Genomic DNA, 20,884 nt, shown 5'->3' on the forward strand with positions numbered 1-20,884 from the left:
GTATGAACAGGAGCAAAATGATGGAGCTCTTTGTTTATTATGTGAGTGTAATGGGGTTTTGGGCTATTTAAGCACAAAAGGGCTAACGGCCAGCTATAGGCAGAGAATATGTTACATAGGACACACCAGGATGGACCTTCGCAAAATGGAAGAAATGAAGGTATGGTGTAGTGCAAATACAACTCCCATCTGCTACTGGGCATTAAAAATAAAATATAAGGGTGCCAGGAGGTTCTTGCAACAAACATAGAACGGCTTATTTGTCAAAGATAAATGATCCACAGGTTTGGTACTTAAAATACACAGAGGTCCCAGTAGATAATCATGACATGGCTACAACATGTCTCTCAGAGACAGCACAGTGGAACTCCCTGAGGTGATAGCATAACACCTGGATAGATACACCCTCAGGATCTCAGCACTGTGACCTGGATCCTCACACAGTAGATCAGGCAACTCACTAGTAGTGATGGAGGTGTATTAATTCGACAGGTGCGAAGTTGCTCACGTTTCGCAAATTTTTCTCAGTTTCGCGAATTTTGCGGGAAATTCACAATTTTTTCTGTGAAACAGGACAAATTTGGCCATCACTACTCACTAGCCCTAATTCCCTATTAGGCTGTGTCCCTATACTACAGGCCAGTCTTGCCTGAGGGGAGAGTTACCTCCTTGCTATCCCTCCTAGTTAGAGCCAAGTTGCTCCTAGTTTCTCTTGTTACTTAACCTACCTATGTTACTTTCCTAGAGAGTACTATAAAAGGTTGTATCCTATCTCTAGCTGGCCTCATTCACGGGGTCCCTGTTCCCTGACTTATCTCTAGAGGTACTGGTCTCTCTATGGCAGAAAGACTTTACTGGGCCTTGTTGTACCCAGGCTCCCTGGAACATCCAGCTGGGTCAGCAACCAGAAGCCAAAGAGAAAGATCCACTCCTTCATAATCACTATACAAAACTGTGACAGGAAGTGGTCACAACACCTCTTATAAAAAACATCTCCAATAATACAACTATGCAATTCACAACTAGCTACATGGGCCCAGCGACTAGGTTGATCAGGAAGTGTAGGGATTTAAAGCCATATAGGTCCCTACATGAGTAATACAGTATATATAGTGAACCCCACTGAAAAAAAAATCATGAAGGCTATTAAAATTTAAGTTTTTTCTAAAAAAAAAAAAATCTCCAGATTTATTTACAAAAATCACAGGGGGAGGGGAGATCCCTACAGGACCCCTATATGCTAATTTTCCTTTACCTCCTTAATTCAAAACCTGTGGATGTGAGAGACTTTTGGGGTTGGGGGTGAACTATAGACATATGGTATGGAATTTTTTTACACAAGAATTCTATAGAATTATCAACCACACTGGGTCATCTGAGTTATCTTTTTGCTCTTCAGTAATGACAAATAATGAGCATGCATATTGATCCATAAGCTGCCCTTATATGGTGGAGTTAAGTTGCACCTGTTAGAGCACCATTCTGCAATGCCAAATGTTGGTGCCATAAAGCGGTGAGTGCAGGTATCTGTAAATTTCTGTAATCAAACACAGCATCAGACTAATATCACAACTAATTTGAAATATTGCATTCCTAATTGATCTTTTAACATACATTCTAGCATCATTTTTGGAATTTAAAGCCATGTTCTCCCAGGGGGTAAAGTATTGCAGCTGATATAATATCTAGTAATATATGTCATGAATCATTATGCAAAAAAGACAAATCCGGCTCTGAGTGTTTGCTTAATTATCATAAACACGACAAAGGTGCGGGTATCGGTTCAATACTGAATAGCTTAATGCAGACTTAGCCCTGCTCACCGTGAACATCAGTTGGTCCGGGTGCACCTGCCCCGGACCCCACTCTTCAATCTAAACACCGGGCTCTCTCAGTCCGCTAAACAAATGTTTCAAGTAAATCCTTAGAATCTTACCCTGCACGATAGGTGACCCGGGTGCAGCCAGCCCCGAGTCCGTCACTAGGAAGGAACGCCAAAAGGCCAACAGTCGATTTGCAGGCCGCGCACTCCTGGGTACAAACACAGATCGCTCGTCTCCAGATTGTTTAAAAGGTAAATACTTTATTTAAGACATACAATCAAATAACTATGGCGTCTGAGGTCTGACGCGTTTCGTGACAATGCACTTCCTCAGAGACTCAGAGGAAGTGCATTGTCACGAAACGCGTCAGACCTCAGACGCCATAGTTATTTGATTGTATGTCTTAAATAAAGTATTTACCTTTTAAACAATCTGGAGACGAGCGATCTGTGTTTGTACCCAGGAGTGCGCGGCCTGCAAATTGACTGATGAATCATTATGCCTTTCCTACCTCTTCTGCTGAATCATGCCAAGTTTGCCTATTAACACTAAGGCACCCTAGAGCTACTGCCACCCTAAAACCTCTGTAGGATGGGAGCATCTCACCCCATTGCCCTACTGGCTGCCCCCCATTGACAGAATTTGCTTCCTATAATTTTATTACATTTCTTGTACATAATATCAAGAGATAGCATATTTGGTGTTTTGACAAAAGAAATGTTTCTTTAAGAATTAAAGAGTGAAATTCTGTACTTCTCAGAAGCTAAAATTTTATTGGCCAATCCATTTGGAACCGTCAGCTTCATACTCCAATATTTCCAGGATAATTGTACAGTTTAGTAGCGGAAAATGCATTATCTTAATTGCAAAGCCAATATAATGAGCTGAGACAGTGGTATAACCATCTCTGTGTTATGTTTCTCATCACTTTCTACTGAAGTTTGCTTTTATTTCTTCACAACAATAATATTTTCTGTTAAAGATATCAAGATCTTCCTCTTTTTATTGTCTTTCAACAAACACTGTAAGTGAAGGATGATGAAATAGGTTCATTTTAGAGGAAAGCTTGTGTTAGCAGAAAAGTACATTTACTAAAAAAGTCCTAAACATTTACTACAAAAGGTGTGCAAAGTCCTCTTGTAATAATTATTTTTTTTCTCGTTCCCGTTGCATGACCACAAGCCCAGTTGAACTTGGCCAAAGTCAGTTATATGAAAATACACTGCATCCTGTTCTGAATTTTTTTTACAGTAGCACCTACTGACGTAGAGGAATCCTGGGGTTAGCACCACCTCAGAAACAGGGATTAGCTCTTGGGTTTCCACAGTGGCCTGTGTCAATTCACACAGTGCACTTGTTAGACTAAAGAATTGGGTGCACACATCGCTTTGATGTGTGGTTGATTGTGACATTGACCCAATCAACACCAATGGGAAAGGACAGTTAGGGTCAGGGCACACGGGCAGATTCAGGGAGATTAGTCACCAGACGGCAAATCTCCTCTTCTTCGCGGTGACTAATCTCCCCAGTCTGCCTTCCCCTTCCATCTGCCGGCTAAAATGAAAATCGACTGGGGACAGGAACTCGGATTGCTTCGTTTACCGAAGTTGCCCGTAATTGCCTCACAAGGAAACTTCGGGCGACTTCAGAAAACGAAGCGCTCCAAGTGCCTGCCCCCAGGCTATTTACATTTTAGCCGATGGAAGGCGGGTGAAGGCAGATCAGGGAGATTAGTTGCCTTGAAGAAGAGGAGATTTGTCACCTGGCGACTAATTTCCGCAAATCTTCCCGTGCTCCCCAACCCTTAACCACATAAGGGATTTGTAGTTTAACTACAGAGCGCAGTCTTGAGTATATATTTCTTGTTTGTCTGGAGAGTATGTACTTTATAAAACCTCGCAATCCATTTACTAACACAGCAAAACTTGTGTTAATATTATTTTGCCTCCACAAATAACCCCAAATAAATGTGCAGGTTTTTGAATATCAGCAAATTCATACAGAATTCATTGGCTGAATCTCCCAGTTTATTAAATAGCATATAGATCGAATGACCCCTCCCAACATAACATTTAGTGCTAGTGAAAACCAAGGGGGGGTATTTAATTAAACTCAAATTTTTCTCATAATTTTAAAAATAAAAATTTGACTTAACTCCCAACCACGATTTGAATTTATATGAAAACCAAAATAAAACAGTCCAAAACCCTTGAATATCATGAACTCAAAAAGTCAAAGTCAAGGTAAACTTTATTGTCATCTCAGCAGTATACGAATACACAGTGAGACGAGACGACGTGGCTCCAGCTAGTACAGATCACAAAAAGGCACATAGAAAACACAATGAAAAATATGTAAACATTTGAAATGCGCAATATATTGGCAGAAATTGGAAAAACATCTTCTAATTGTAAAAGGGACATCTGCCATTTACTTTTACATGATTTTGACAGGTTTTATCTAGAGTATTTTAAGATTTGAATTTTTAGCAGATTTGGAGCACAATAAATCTAAGAAAAGAGTTTTTTCCCCTCTAAAAAACCTAATTTTTTTCCCTTAAAAACTCAACCAGAAAAATTCTAGCTTTAATAAATAGGTCCCTAAAGCTTACATTTTCAAATAAGATATAGAGGGCTATTTATTAAAACCAAAATGTTAAAATCTCAAATAAAAGGTGTTTTTTTTTCCACTAGAAATATCAGATTTTTAGAGGAAAAAAAAAGAACTTTTTTCTAGCTTTATTATGCCCTGATGCTATAAAAAGTCACAATCTGACTTTTTGGTGTTTGGTGGTATAATAAAAGGGGTCAACTCCCCAACTGCATAAACTCGCACGTGTGCGGATCCGTTTCTATATACTCAACGGAAGAACGCACCACCATTGCAGGACTGGTGAACTACATGTTTGCGGTAGGAAAATTACATTACAATCTCAAAATCCGCCATCTCAGACCTGTTGAGGTCCTGTATAAGTCAATGGGAAAGGCAATTAACTAAATTTGAAGTTTTCGTGTTCTGCACCGTGTTTAGCTCAAAAATCTGACATTTTGGTGGGGGGGGGGGTTTCGGGCAAAAACTCGAAAAACTCAATTCAATTCATGTTTTTTTTTTTAAATTAAATTCTAGCACTCTAGAGATTTGGAGTCAACCATTGCTGCCAGTGCTGAAAACTGAATGACCCAGGATATATACATTGCAATCGATAAGTGTGGTCTAGGGACGTAACTACAGAGGAAGCAGACCCTGCGGCTGCAGGTGGGCCCAAGTGGTATATGAGGCCCTAATAAATGAGCAATTTCAACATACATTGGTAAAACAGGACAACCTCTGGATATGTTGGGGACCCTAAAATTCATTTGCTGTGGGACCCAGTATCATCTAGTTTTGACACTGTTGCAGTCCTCAAAAACAATTGGCCGGATGATTTACAATAGCCCCCCACCCACATACTATAACCCATTAATTGTTTCAACGGGTTACAATTTGGATATGTATTAGTATACCAACATTCAGTATTATATCCCAATGTACAGGCACCTATTTTAATTCCACTTGCTGGTGGCTAGGGATGTAGCGAACTGTTCGCCCGCGAACTAGTTCGCGCGAACTTCGACCGTTCGCATCCGCCGAATGTTCGCGAACGTTTGGGAACGTTCGCATTTTGAGTTCGCGTTCGATCGTTCGACCATTCGACCATTCTAATTCCTTCGACCGCTAAAAATCGAACGATTTCCATTCGTTCGAACGATTGTAAGCATTCGATCGAATGAAAAGCATTCGATCGAATGGCTTAGATCGTTCGATTCGAATGAAAATCCTTCGATCGAACGATTAAAATCCTTCGATCGTTCGAATCAAACGATTTTAGCGGGTGTTCGAAGTTCGCGAACTGTTCGCGAACGTTCGCATTTTTTGCCGGTGTTCGCGAACGGCGTTCGCGAACACCAAATCGGCAGTTCGCTACATCCCTACTGGTGGCTCAAACCAACACCTAAAATGTCCTATGTCAAAATAGTACAAATCAATAAATAAATATGTGGAATTAAAAATACTGTCTTTTAATTAATCAATGTAAAAACAACAGTTTGCAAAGTAAATCAGTGACTGGCCAGTGTACTAAGTCATAAGAATGAAATCATACAAAAACATTAAGAATTTTTTCTTTAAAAAATATACTATATTCACTTTCATAGTTTTATGGGGTTATGTAATAAAAGGCACTAAGTTTGCCCAGGAGTAGCCCAGGATTCCGAAGATTACCGAAGAGGCTGAAGATGGCGCCAGTGAACTCCGATGCCTGAATCTGCACCGAGGGCTAAGTAAAATGTTAGGGGCATTTACCCGAGGTAACACTTTGGCTGGGGGGAGGAGGGAACTTAAAGAAATAAAGTTTGATCCTTTTCATAAATTCTCTGAGACTCGAGGCATTGGGACAGCACAATTTTTGAGATTTCATTTAGCTGAATATTCAATGGTTGCCGTGGTTCTGTGCTTATAATAATACGCCGGAATATTACAGGAGCAGTAGAATTCAATAGCTTTTGTCTTATTCACTTGTGAAATCCAGTAATAACTATGAAATAAAGAAATGCAATCTTTTGTGTTCATATTAAACTGCAAAGCCGCATTTTAGTGCCAGAAATAAGAATCCACACATGTAACTTTAATAATTTCAATAATTATATCTGTCTGAATTCTTGTTTCTAATAAAAATTTCATTGCTGCATTTTCCTGTGAGGACAGTTATTATTACCGACTAGGAAAGTTACCCGTTTGAAAAAGAAATTATATAAAAATCAAGACGATACGTGAGATGGGAGGGTGAGAGCAGGCCTGGACTGGGAATCAAAATAGGCCCTGTCATTCCAAGTGCGCAGCGGCCCAACCAGCCCCCAACCAGCCCACTTTATGGTAACTTTCTATGGAACCATACAGCAGCCCCTCTGGCATTTGCCAGAACCCACAGATTGCCAGTCCGGGCCTGGGTGAGAGTGCAGGTATTGCAATAGCACATGGAATTACCTGGCCGATCAAACTTTGTTAGAGACAAGGCAGGATTTTTTTTTTCTAAAAGACTGGTATCGCAATGGCACAATTGGAGGAAGATTGCAATAGGGTCTACAATATTGGATGCAAGAGCATTAATAAATGGCGCCAATTTGCACAACAACGCTGTGTATCTAAACATGGCTGCAAGTGCAGTTGCAGTCCATAATTGACCCCTTTGGGATGCCTCTTTCCAGTTCCAGCATCTTTGCACATATGCATGTGTTTCTTCTGCCTACCCATTGTTGTGGCCCTTGAGATCCACATGTGTTTGGGATTGTTTCTAGTGGTGTTATGCTACTCTGTAGCTCATTTACAAATATCTTGTTTCTTTGCCAAATCCGCAGTTTGATATAGTTGGGGCATAATGGAAGAAGCTATGGCGTCAGAAGCTGTTTATTGTATAATAGGGTTGCTTTGCCTGGGTATGTTGTCATTTTAATTAGAATTGTATTAGACTTAAAGGGATAGTAAACCCTGCTGCACTGCTCTGTTCAACCAAACTTTACTGAGTTCTTGCTGGACTACAATTTCCAGAACAATATAACTGACAGTATAATAAAGGTATAATCTGGTTCCCTTTTCTTTGTTCCTGCAACTGGAGTTGGAAACTTAAAGGAGAACTAAACCCCCCACGATGTTAAGTCCTCACTGGCCCCCCCCCTCCCCTGCACAGTGTTACCCCAGAATTCTGTTCCCTCTTGAAATAGTGACTGCACATGCATCACTATTTCAAGAAGAAGATGGTGCCACTGAGCTCCGCTGCGCTCACTCGCGCAGCGGAGCTTAGTGGCACCATCTTCTTCTCTTCTGTAAATCTTCTGTCTTTTTCTCCTCTTTGCCAATTTCCATCTCGTCCAGCATGTGTGCAGTTGTTGCGAACCCAGAAGATTGTTTCAACTGCACATGCACCATTAAGCTGTTCACTTAACGAAGATTGGCAAAGAGAAGAAAATGGGCTCGTAAGCTCCGCTGCACTCACTCTGCATGTGCGGTCATTATTTCAAGAGGGGACAGAAATCTGGGGTAAGACTGTGCAGAAGGGAGGCAGGGAGGGGGGCCAGTGGGGACTTAACATCGCGGGGGGTTTAGGTCTCCTTTAATGCACAATTTCCCAGCACTGAACAAGTCTGTACTGTATCCACATGTTTTATTCCAGTGTGATGTAATGAAAAACATGACATAATTATCTCTCTTTGTAAGATAACAAGATGGCTGGCCTGGTGCTGGGAATCAGCATTCATACTGGTCAGTTCTTTTGCATTTATAATGAATTTTTGATCAGTAGAATTCTCATTAATGAATTGCCTTGCATCTATAATTGTGTTTTTAGCAACTTCTGTAGAAAACTATAGGGGGTGTTGTGGGACAGCATTACTGTTGGGTTTACAACCCCCTTAAGGATGCTTGTGAATGGTGTACTGAGGTTATATACGTTTCTGAATGTTTCCAGTATTTTTTTTTTTGCAAAAAATGTCGTTACATTGGTAACTGTGATGGAAAAAGAGATGACGTTATGAGTACAGAGACATCACCTTGCAAAGGAGACAGCTTGGAAAGGAGACAGCTTGACAGCTTGAGACAGCTTGGCACTGCACTGAGGTTGTTGAAGTGCTAGAGGGAAGCACCAAATCTTGTAGCAAATGCAATGATTGTGGAGTTCTAGGAATAATTGCATTGTGGGTAAAATCTTTTTAAAACTCTATGCTTTCTACTTTGCACGTTGCTCACTGTCAGTTACATGACATTATATCTCTACAAACTTACATAAAGCCCTTATTTACAGTATGTTAAGGAAATGTCAGCTTGTGGTCAAAAATAATCCACGTTTATTAATGTTTAGCCATTCTTGAAAGGTTTCCCAAATGCCAGAAAGTCCATTTGCCCTCTTTTCTTCATGTGCAGAAAATAAATTGTAAATATCTTACCCCAACGGCTGAAGCAGATATAACTGCTAGATATGTACTGAGCAACTCTCCAGATCCCGCAGAAGTTTCTATCTCAGTTGCTGGAATTAAAATAGATGTTCAGCATCAGAACAAAATGTGCATAAATGACCTACGCTAAATTATAATTCTGACCTTTAGTAGCAGTATTAACCTCCCTTGTAACAAAAAATGAAAAGTAACTGTATGAATATTTCACAACATGTTCGTGTAGGTTAGAATAATCTTATCCTGCATTATCAAGGTTAATTTTTCTCTCTATATTTAAATATTTCTAAAGCTTGCTGTGCATAATGGCGATATGATTATGCTAACAATGTCCCTCGGCTTTTCATTATATTACCAGTCTTAATAAGGTAAGCCTTGACGCCAGAGGAGAAATGTGCAAATTTCCTTGCAAATGATGCACTTTCTTCACTGTCTAGTCAATATGTTATGTATTTATGTTTAAAAGATTTGTAATTGATTGTTATGCATGTCTGTATATGGAAACAAGTATGAGTCTAACACAAATCATAACATGGAAATAACAACTTGTACAAGTGTTAAAGCAAGCTCAAAATGATGGCAGCTCATACATTAACAAAATTCTGATCATTTAGGTGTCTGAAATGGCAAGTCATTTTATAAATGTGTCCAATGAAAAGTGTGCTGTTTCGTACCAGTTTTGGGAAGATCATTTATGTGTAGTTCAATGGTGTAATAATAGTTCAATGTTTGAGTGGGCAGGGTGTACAGCAGCTCTGGTAAGATTAAAGCTTATAGAGGTCAGTGTTGGACTGGACTACCGGATACCAGGAAAACTCCCGGTGGGCCTAGGTGTCAGTGGGCCCTCATGCTGCTAAACTTTTGGCCTATTTCATGGCCATTGACTATTTCTATGAGAACAATGAGGCTACATAGATGGAATAATTGATTATAGTATGTAAAGAAAACAAACTAGGAGAATAGAGGTTGATTGAGGAGATGAAGAATATTAGTACTGAGAGTGGGCCCCTGGTCTAAGGTTTTATGGTGGGCCCCTGGTGTCCCAGTCCAACACTGATAGAGGTGATCACAAGAAATATGTATTAATGTTAAATATTTCTTTAGAAGTCATTGTTTTTATTCTAACAGCAACTGCAAACAAAAATATGAGCCTTGTATTGACCAATTTGCATTGCAAGTGGTTTGTAAGCATTAATTCATGCTGAACCTTCAGATGAGGGTTCCAAGCAAGGAACATTCATTTCTATCTCACTCCCCATAGGAAAAGTCTAAGGGACCTATTTATTAAAATTAAATTTTGTACTTTTACTGTAATTCGTGAAAAACACAATCCCATTTTTTTCTATGTAGCACACCCGTGAGTGTGTTATGAAATTGTGCTAATGGGTATGATCTTGCAAGGTATACTGGTGACACCCTCGATCCAGTGAACAGGCAAACAAGAATGGCAATGCAACAGGCAGAGCCCTACTTTATTAAACAGCTGAAACTGTAAGAAAAGGTTATATATGGAGTAAAATAGGTCACGTATTACTGTAACAACAATGAGATTGCAATAAGAATAGCCCCAGCATAACCCTGGTGTCCACACCTAAGTTCCCCCCGACAAGTTGCCAGCTGGATATTGTGTACACCGGTGGGGGCCCCTTGTGACGAAAGCAATGCTGTCAGCCTTACTTACAATCCTTGCAGGTGGATGAGGTGGCTGTGTAATCACTGAAGTCACCTCAATAGCTTTGCAGGTTCACTGAAACACTCTCAGATGATGACTGTAGTAATGAGGGAGACACCTCTGAGCACTGTGGAAACATCCAGCAACTTAGGTGCTCCTGGTCCATAGAAGCCACACTGTCTCACAGATATAATATGAATAGTAATCTCCCCAAATGGCAAGGCAGGGGTTAAAGGTGACTCACAGTTCAAAGGGAATTCTGCTTCTCCTCTCACTGTAGCTTTGCCCTGATCAAATTGGCTGGAAGGCCACAATCCAGGATCACACTGGCTACTGGGACCTTGTGCACTTTTCCACCAGGGAACAACAGGAAACTTCTGGCTAATCACTAAACTGGCTGCAACATAACACTCCCAGTCATTAAGTTTTTCAGCACAGTACAGTACTCCTTGCTGGCTAATCCCCCCTCCTTCCTTCCGGTTCCCTGGGCCGGGCTCCTATGCACTTCCTGTAGCAAGGGCTTGTTGGAAATGTAGTTCTTAACTCCAAACAATATCAAATGTTTGCAGTCTCTCTTTTATCAAATCAGGTGTAATCCATTGTCCATTTATACTAATAATTGTCCCACAATATAATGTTCAGACAGTCTGCACACATAATAGGGTGCTACATCTATATGAGTTAATTAAAAAAAAAAAAAATATTCAAATGAAGAATATTACTGTCAACAGGGCCAAAACTAATGCGGCCCCCAAATTGGAACAATTTGCCCAAGTGCAGCCCCGTGAGCACAGTAACTCTGCATACTCCTCGCCATGCCCATCTCCCCATTGGGCCCTCACACAGTTGTGAGCCTAATACCACGTCCAGCTAGGGTTGCCACCTGTCCAGTTTTGACCCGGACAGCCCGGTATTTTGAGAGGCTGCCCGGGTCTATACTTCCTGCCCGGTTTTCCAAATAAGGAAAAGCGGGCGGGATTCCCTTGATTGACATGGCGATCGGCCAATCGCTGATCGCTGTGCCATAGCCCCACCCACTGACATCACGGGTCCACCCACTTATGTCACAGACACGCCCACTGATGTCACGGACCAGCCCCCCCACCCGGTCTCAGCCAGACATATAGGTGGCAACCCTACGTCCAGCCCTCCAGCCCCCACAGCAGCTGAGCTAATGGCGGCAATCCTGCAGTGCCAATCTAGCTTAATGGCTATGTTTACCACCAAAGTGGAGGAATTGAAAGTGGATTTGTCACTGATTAAGCATGATCTGCAAAACCTACGGGAGCACAAGGGGCACCTGGAGGAAAGACTAGGTGGGGTCGAGGACCACACCAGGGACATTCCCATGGAGATACAGAACCTGAAAAAACTTCAAGCAACCATGACTCACCTAGAAGACCAAGAAAACAGACAACTGCGCTCTAATGTAAGAGTGGTTGGTCTCCCGGTGAGGGCACCAATCCAGAGACCTTTGCGGAGAACTGGCTGTGAGAAATGTTGGGGCCCAATGTCTTCTCTAATCAGTTTGTCGTGGAACAGGCTTATCGGGTCCCCATGCACCCCTACCTACCAGGAGCTCTCTCACGCCCATTCCTGATAAAGCTCCTCAACTGCAGGGACACTGCCCTGCGAGAAGCTCGGAAGAAGGGTGACCGCCAATATGCGAGAGCAAAAATTTCTATATTTCTCCATCAAATGCCCCGACCAATTATCAGGATGGCATATAACTTTGAGACAATCCCAAGCTGACATCCTTTTGATTAATTGAAGGTCCGCGACTTCAAAAGAGCAGATATGGGGGAGGGAAGATGTCATATGGCCCTCACTGACAGCTTGCCTACAGCACCCTGGCCCATAATATGAGGAGTAACTAATGCTTTTTGGTATTTGGAGAAGATGCTCAAAGGTCCTAAGTTTCCCCAAATTCTTTTCACGTAAAGCAGGATTGCACTTGGGCCAGCTATGCCTCTGCAGAAATTCAGTTTTCCGTTAAAGAATGATGTATCTCCATGTTGGGGGGGATACTGGGAGGGGGACTAACTTAATAGGGTTGTGCTGTTTTTCCTTTATTGTGTATGTTTTTTCATTTTTCACTTCTTTTTGTCTTCTTGCTAAGCGAGTCATGGCACAATGTAATGTATGCACTGGTTGCGGGTAATGTATGCACTGACATGAAGCAGCTGATCTGTGGCCCTCAGCAACCCCTGGGACCAAACTGCCATTTGGGACAGGAGAGATCTCTACTTTACCTCAGTCCCAAGTACAGTGTATGATGGCCACAGTTAAGATGCACGCGCCATAGAGGAGTCTGCACTTGACCAAGAAGGAGCTGTGCAGCGGGCGTCCATGCCGGAGGAGCGGCAGTCCACTAGACCACCAGGGTATGTCCTGACACTTGGTTGAATACTCAATCCATATAAAATTATATGACTCGCAAAGGCTTAGTTAGCTATATACCCTTTCTATCTCTACTCTTCTTTCCTCACTTTACCTAATTGTTGTAACTGTTAAAGCATTAAGTAAAAATTATCACTGAATATTACTGTTTTTTATTGTATTTTCTATTAAAAGGAGCATAGATTCAGGGTAGGAGAGGGTCATTCTTCCACTGTATAGAGCACTGGTAAGGCCCCATCTAAAATATGCCGTACAGTTTTGATCTCCAGCGCTCAAACAGGACATTAATGTATTAGATAGGGTACAGAGAAGGGCAACTAAGTTGGTAAGCTATGGAAAATCTTAGTTATGAGGAAAGACTGGACAAGTTGGGGTTGTTCACACTGGAGAAGAGGTACTTAAGGGGTGATATGATAACTTTGTATATATATATATATATATATATATATATATATATATATATATATATATATATATATATATATATATATAAGGGGATCATATAATAATCTCTTAAATGCTTTATTTACTAGGAAGGTCCTTCCAGCTGACACAAGGTCCGATTAGGAGAAAGGAGGTTTCATTTTAATATTCAGAAAGAGTTGTTACAGTGAGCGCTGTGAAGATGTGGAATTCTCTCCCTGAATCAGTTGTACAGGCTGATACATTAGATAGCTTTAAGAAAGGGTTGGATGGCTTTTTAGCAAGTGGGGGAATACAGGGTTATGGAAGATAGATCATAGTACAAGTTGAGCCAGGGACTAGTCTGATTGCCATTTTGGAGTCGGAATGAATTTATCCCCTCTGATGCCAATTGGAGAGGCTTCAAATAGGGTTTTTGCCTTCTTCTGGATCAACTAGCAGTTAGCCAAGTTAAAATAAAGTTAAAAGGTTAAACTTGATGGACGTGTCTTTTTTCAACCTAATTTACTATGCTATTATGTCCAAAATACTCTTTGTTTTTAATATGTCCTTGATACCCTAAACTGTTTCTATTAGATTTATACCTACAAAATCTCCTCATGTTATTCTTCCACTAGATATTGAATCTGCCATTGAGCAACATTGAAAAGCTCCTGTTATTTATTTGTCAATAAAAGATTTTATACAAATTATCATGTGTATAGAAACAACTTGTTCTTTGCTCATTGAATTACAGAAATGATTTTCATGTTGAGATATAAAATCTATTTTAACACACTTCAAGGACTTCATAATCAACTTAAAAAGTTGATCAAGCATATTTATTAAACTAGAAATAAAACCACAAAAAAGTAAAAGTGTGACTGCTATACATCTGATTTTATTTTAGAAATGATGAGTGAATCTGCCCTTTTTTACTCCACTGAAAAATTCACAAAATTTGCAAACGTAGGAAAATTCACAAAATGCATTGAAGTCAGTGGGTATTTTTTGCAACTTTTTTATGTGTGCGGCTTTTTTCCTCATTCTAATTGCATTAGTTAATGGGCATTGTTTCTCACTCAAAATGCATTAATCTCAATTCGAATGCTTTGAAGTAAATTGGCATTTTTCTTGTGATTTTTTGGAATTTTGTTTCCCCTGATAATTTTTTAAAATGAAAAAAAATCCACTGACTTTCACCTTGAATCCATGTGTGGCAAAAACATTTGCTCGTCAGTAGATCTCAGATATTCCATAACCCATGTTCTTCTCCCCTCTATGTAGAGGACCTATTTACTCATGTATTTACCATGTTTGCTCTTTATATATCATTTCTATATCTTTTGGGGTTCTTCTCCATTAAAGGCTCTGCACCCACTGGCGTCCACGGCAATTATTCTCTGCCACTGTAAATTCATGGGTAATTTTTTGACAGGTTAAAATGCTACACTGGCATTTGCTCTACATATCATATATCATTCTCACTGTCATTCCTCTTTATGAAGATACCTCGCAACCTAAGATAATATTACAATGCTCCATAAAAGCAGAACAAATTCACCAAATCTCTAATGGATTTGCCCCCAGTTACATACCTTTATATTTTAATTCACAAACAGATTGGAAATGCACTGCTTCTTTGTGTTCCTAAAACCTTGTCTCATAAAGCAACTTCCTTCAGGGTGAAATAATTTGCATAATATAAACATGCTGCATCTACTTAAACAACTAAAAGCAATGTTAAATATAATGCACGTCACTTTACATTGTTTCTAGTTAGAACACATGAAATTGAGATTATAATTTTATTCCTGTATAATGCAGCCTTCATTGAATGAAAGTAGGATATGTTGTGACAGGGCTGTTGAAGAAAGCATAGGTCGCTATTCACAAAATACCCATTAAGCTAACCAAAGCAATTAAAAAACTACAGACACTGGACTGCATCTGAGACATTGGACCATTGTCCAAAGATAAAGCAGAAGGAATGCTGAGAAACACAGCACTAAAAAAAGTCAATATATGAGGCAAGTCAAAAAGAGATATGCAGTATTCTTACAATACCAAAATCAATGAGAAATAAACAAGAAATAAAATCAATACAACATGAAATAAAGATTATTAAAAAAAGCAAAGGTATATGAAGAATTTTAGCAAAATCCTCAATGGTCAAACTGATGCGACTTTTTCACAAAACTGTAAAAAATTTGCTGCAACAAAAATGTCACAGAGACAAAAAAGTGGCCATAAGAAAAAGCACCCATTGACTTTAATATACTTTAATATAATTTGGAGTGAGAAAAAGTGTTGCCCATTGCATTCAACGTGTTTCATGAATTTTTTGTAGTTTTGCCAATTTTTCTGAGAAGCAAAACAGGACAGAATCGCTCATCACTACCTTGTATTTAATTCTGTATATAAAGAATCAAGATCCTCATTCACAGAATGGATCATATATACAGCCGCTTGATTAAGCCAGTAGCCATACCAGCATTTTTTCTTGAAAAAGCTGGCTTCCTGTTCCAAACACCACAAGACATCAGCTGGCCATGCCCTTGACTTAAATAATACTTACAAATCACTTGCTTTCCATGGAACAGGTGATTTGCTGGTTATTGAAGTTGTTAGGAGTTGAAAGGTGAATTTGTTAGTGCTGGAGCATGTTCTGTTCTTCATTACCCACCGAGAAGATGCCGTTAGAATAGGAATTTAGTTGGTTTATCCACTTCTAATTTAGAGCCAAGAGAGGAAGAGGAGAGAGCATTAAGGAATGCCTTTCTCTTCCCCCCTGGAGGCAGACAGAACCTGCTGCCCTCCATCTACAGCTTGTTAGTGTAACTGCAGTAAGTTAGAGCATTCCTAGTGGGGACGAAGCAGGTGAAGCGCTGGCGGAGAAGCAATCAGAGCTGTGCTCTAAGGCCTTTGCTCGGCTTCTCTAAAAATGAAAAATACATCTCATTTATAAAACAAAACTGTGAAATAAAGATCTCTGCTACCTAGAAATAAGAGGAGGAGTTTCAGAGATTTAAGATTTACTGTGTAAGAGAGAATGTAATTAAAAGTCTTTGTGAATGATTAGCACTGCTCGTAATGTAAAATAATTTGCCAGCACATATAGCATTGCGCATTATCACTAAGCAAAGGTTTAGCGTTAGCACCTGCTCAGGAGTTTTGTCACAAAAAATGATTTGAAATTGCTAAATTTTATTATGTATGCTGCAAATTTTCGCAAAAACCATTTGATTACAAACTTTGAGATAAAGTCGTTGGGGTCTGTAATCAGTCAAAAAGGAAAGAAACGTATTTGCTAACGTTTGCAAGCGTCTTTGCACAGGTGTTTTCCACTAGCGAAACATATTACATCTCCCCATTAAATAGAAGGGAGGATAATATGGTTTTTATAAGTCTAAGCATTAAGGCACCGATTTATCAAAAGTTGAGGGGTTTTTTTTCACGATTCAAGAAAAAACAGCGGGAAAAAAATATATTTGAGAATATTCTTTGGAACCTCGAATAGTCGCCTTTTTTTAAGACCATGAAAACCATTAAATGTCATCAGAAAAACCTTGGCAAATAAAAGCTGGCGAGGTTAAATAGGAGTTGATGGGGACTGACTTAATTATATATTTATTTTCCCAGTTCATTAAAACATTTAAGTTTTTTAGCCTCATTGATTTCAATTTTGAAATCCGACATGGGGCTAGACATATTGTCAATTTCCCAGCTGCCCCAAGTCATGTGACTTGTGCTCTGATAAACTTCAATCACTCTTTACTGCTGTACTGCAAGTTGGAGTGATATCACCCCCCTCCTTTTCCCCCCCAGCAGCCAAACAAAAGAACAATGAGAAGGTAACCAGATAACAGCTCCCTAACACAAGATAACAACTGCCTGGTAGATCTAAGAACAACACTCAATAGTAAAAACTCATGTCCCACTGAGACACATTCAGTTACATTGAGAAGGAAAAACAGCAGCCTGCCAGAAAGCATTTCTCTCCTAAAGTGCAGGCACAAGTCACATGACCAGAGGCAGCTGGGAAATTGACAAAATGTCTAGCCCCATGTTAGATTTCAAAATTGAATATAAAAAAATCTGTTTGCTCTTTTGAGAAATGGATTTCATTGCAGAATTCTGCTGGAGTAGCACTATTAACTGATGCGTTTTGAAAAAAACATGTTTTCTGATGACAGGATCCCTTTAAATAAGTTAACATTCGAGAAAAGAAGTCTCACATTTTGTCATTTTTGGTGCTCTCAATTTTTGATCTCGAAAATTAGTAAATAGGTCTGAGATGTATAAAAGTAAAAATTGAATAATTCTACAGTAATTGTTTCATTCATACAAAGGAATAACACAGTTTGAAGTAAAAACACAAGCAGTTATTTTATAGCTGATCTAGGCAAGGCCACGGAGGTGACTTATCCATCAAGCTTGCCTCCAGAGCCAGTTACCATTGCCAAAATTAGAGAAGTTAAGTCCAGAGACATAACATCTTTATTATTTAATGTTGATAGTGCTATGAAGAGATTATAAATCATTTACAATCTTAGGGGGAAATGTAATAAAATTTGCAAAAAGAATACATTTACGCACAAATAAGCATACAAAATGTTGCATATAATATTCTTTATTAGGCTTTTATTGCATTGCAAATCTTACTTGTGCATTGAGAACCTTTAACACCTGTTCTGGAGTTTCATTAATTATTTTGTCCGACGTTTACAAAAGCTTGACTTGAGTATGACTCGATTTCGGACCAAAACCCCCACACACCCCAGTAAACACACAGCTTCAACAACTTGGGTGGAAAGGCCGCTAATGCGTGCAAGTGTCTTTGTGAACGTTTTTTGAGATAACAAAGCATATTACATTCCCCCCACTGTGTACTATTGCAAACTATAAAATGTACAAAAAAGAAAAACTTACACTCGCACACCCTGGCCGTCCGAAGTCACACGAGTTCCAGGTGCTAGATGTTTAGAGGAATTGGACAACCTCGAAAGCAGTGTAGATACAAGACACACCAGCACAACATGGATAATTCTAGCAGGATTTGACCTTGCTCGTTTATTTGCGGATGCAACGTTTCGGGGCGTTTCGCCCCGAAACGTTGCATCCGCAAATAAACGAGCAAGGTCAAATCCTGCTAGAATTATCCATGTTGTGCTGGTGTGTCTTGTATCTAAACTATAAAATGTGCAATTGCTACCCTACTGTCGTGTGAGGGGCAAAGGGTTTGTAAAGGCTAAATTGTTTTGCAATACAAACATTTTTTTCATTAGCAGCCTATATTGCATTCCCCCATAAATCCCTATCGCATACACTAGGGTCCATTGTATAAGAAGCCAAGCAACCTGCCTATTTGTTTTTGGAGAATGGAAGGAAATCAGAAATTATGAAAAGATGTCTCAAAAATATCCAGGTTCAGGCATTCGGGATAATCAATCCTATACCTGTATATTATTACCATTACCTATTTTACACCCTACAGCTTCTAAAGACTCAGTGTAGAATATTTACGGTTATTTAAGTGGATAAAAGATACAATTCAGCAAACTCAGGCATAAAAAAAAAACAACCCACTCCCTTCCACTTTCAGAATTAAAGGATCTTTGCATTATAATCTGCTTAATATTTTATTTTTAAATGAGACATGTTCCAGAGGGTTGGAGGTATAATCAGACATTTATGAAATAAAGAATTCAGAGCTGTAAAGTTTCTTTAAAAATGGTGTCAATTATCTGATTTCTACTCATTTGCATGTGAAAAATCAATGTATTAGTACAGGATATTTTGATAATTATGGCTAAAATAAAAAAAGTGGTTATGCAGAGCCTTTGCAACGCTTCTCAGTGCTGACAGTTGGTTAAATTATTGTGTACATATAACTCCCAAATGAGAACACTTGGGAATGATTTCCAAACACCTTATCTCAGAAATGTGGAGGTTTGCCCTACTAATAAAAATATTATCACAGAAGTCTTGTTAATTGTTAATATGCCTTACTCCAAATATAAAGCAGGTGTGATCATAAATAAAAAAATTTTAGGGAATATGTCTGTTGGTTGCAATTAAATCTGTCTGAAATGTATAGGGCATGGTCTGTATTCAAAATTGCACTTGCTTTTATAAATGACGCCTAATGTCTTTCATAGTGTAAAGAGATACACATTGACCAATCAAAATTTAATCTGTTTGCTGAATGTTCAAATATCATGGTCTCCAAACGTAAAATTGATTTGTTTTGGCGATAATATACAAAATTACTTGGACAAATTACTGAAGCCATGAAATGCCCATCTAATTATTTGTCATATATAGAGTCCCAGACAGAATTAACAGTAATATTGGTACGGACAATAACCAAGCAAGTTTGGGCTTTGCAGTCCCAATACACATCTCTTGAATGGATTCTCCTAGTGATTGACTGTCCTTGTTCACCTTGTCTTTCTAATGTTGCCTATAATTGTGTAAATGTATAGTAAATGTATAGATGAAGGTGACCAGTTTGATGGTAGCTTCAATGAAAGGGGAACAATGCTATACATCATCAGCACAATTTGAAGTAAAAACCAAAAGAAGACAGGCAAATAACAGCTTCCCAAGTTCCTTCCAACACAGAATCTAAGAAAAGGTAATGGTTTTGCCTGGCTCATTCCATGATTGTTGCTCAATAAAATTGCCTGGATTCACGTTGTCTTGACATGTGAAGGAAAGGTTAATATGTATTCAGAGTTATTTCTCACAGCAAGTGAAATACTTTTGAAATAAGACTTTTCTGACAAAGAGCACACGGTCCCTGGAGTGGCCAGGATCTGTCAGCTTCACGTATTGACAGGCAGGAATACAGCTTGTTAATGTCATACAGAGGCTTTGCATATTTCATTCACACACACATGAGAGCACTGGATGCCATAACACAATACAGCCTCGGCATTCGCTGAATTAAAATTCATTCCTATGCTGTGTATCAACTGCCTTCAGTCCTGCACTTCAGACCCGGGACAAAGGTGGATGATAAATATTTGAAGCTATTTTATTAACGCTATTATTCTTTATTTATGCAGTGTCAACATATTACTGAATGCTTTATAGTCCCTGCCAAAAGGAGATTACAGTCTAATGTTTTCACCACATGCACATACTCACAAAATGCTACCTGCTTTTCAGAAGGCCTTTAACTTTATAAGATTAACTGTGGATTACCCAGAGTAAACCCAGGATAGAATAGATAGACAGACAGCCAAATAAGATAAACCAATGAGGTGAAAGGAAGATGGAGATGGGAAAGAAAAATGTAATTAAAAGATAAATCAGGTGATTAAAGGTATAAGGTAGTAACGAGTAAGTAAAGAGGAGGAAAGGTAAATTAACAGGTTACAGAGAGTCAAGGCTTAAATGGTAGTAAGGATGAGAAATGGAAAATATGGGCACTAGAAGGAATAAAGTAAAATTAATAGATCAGGTGAATTTAGTGTTTAGCAACAGCCTTTTTAAGAACATGTTTATTATGCTTTGTTCATGGTTATTGATATGCAGCAGTGCTGACATTAGAGGGCACCCTCTACAGCAGGCCAGATAGTATCCTACAGTATCCTAGG

Source organism: Xenopus laevis, chromosome 9_10L, assembly GCF_017654675.1.
Source record: "Xenopus laevis strain J_2021 chromosome 9_10L, Xenopus_laevis_v10.1, whole genome shotgun sequence".
In the NCBI taxonomy this organism is placed as follows: Eukaryota; Metazoa; Chordata; class Amphibia; order Anura; family Pipidae; genus Xenopus; species Xenopus laevis.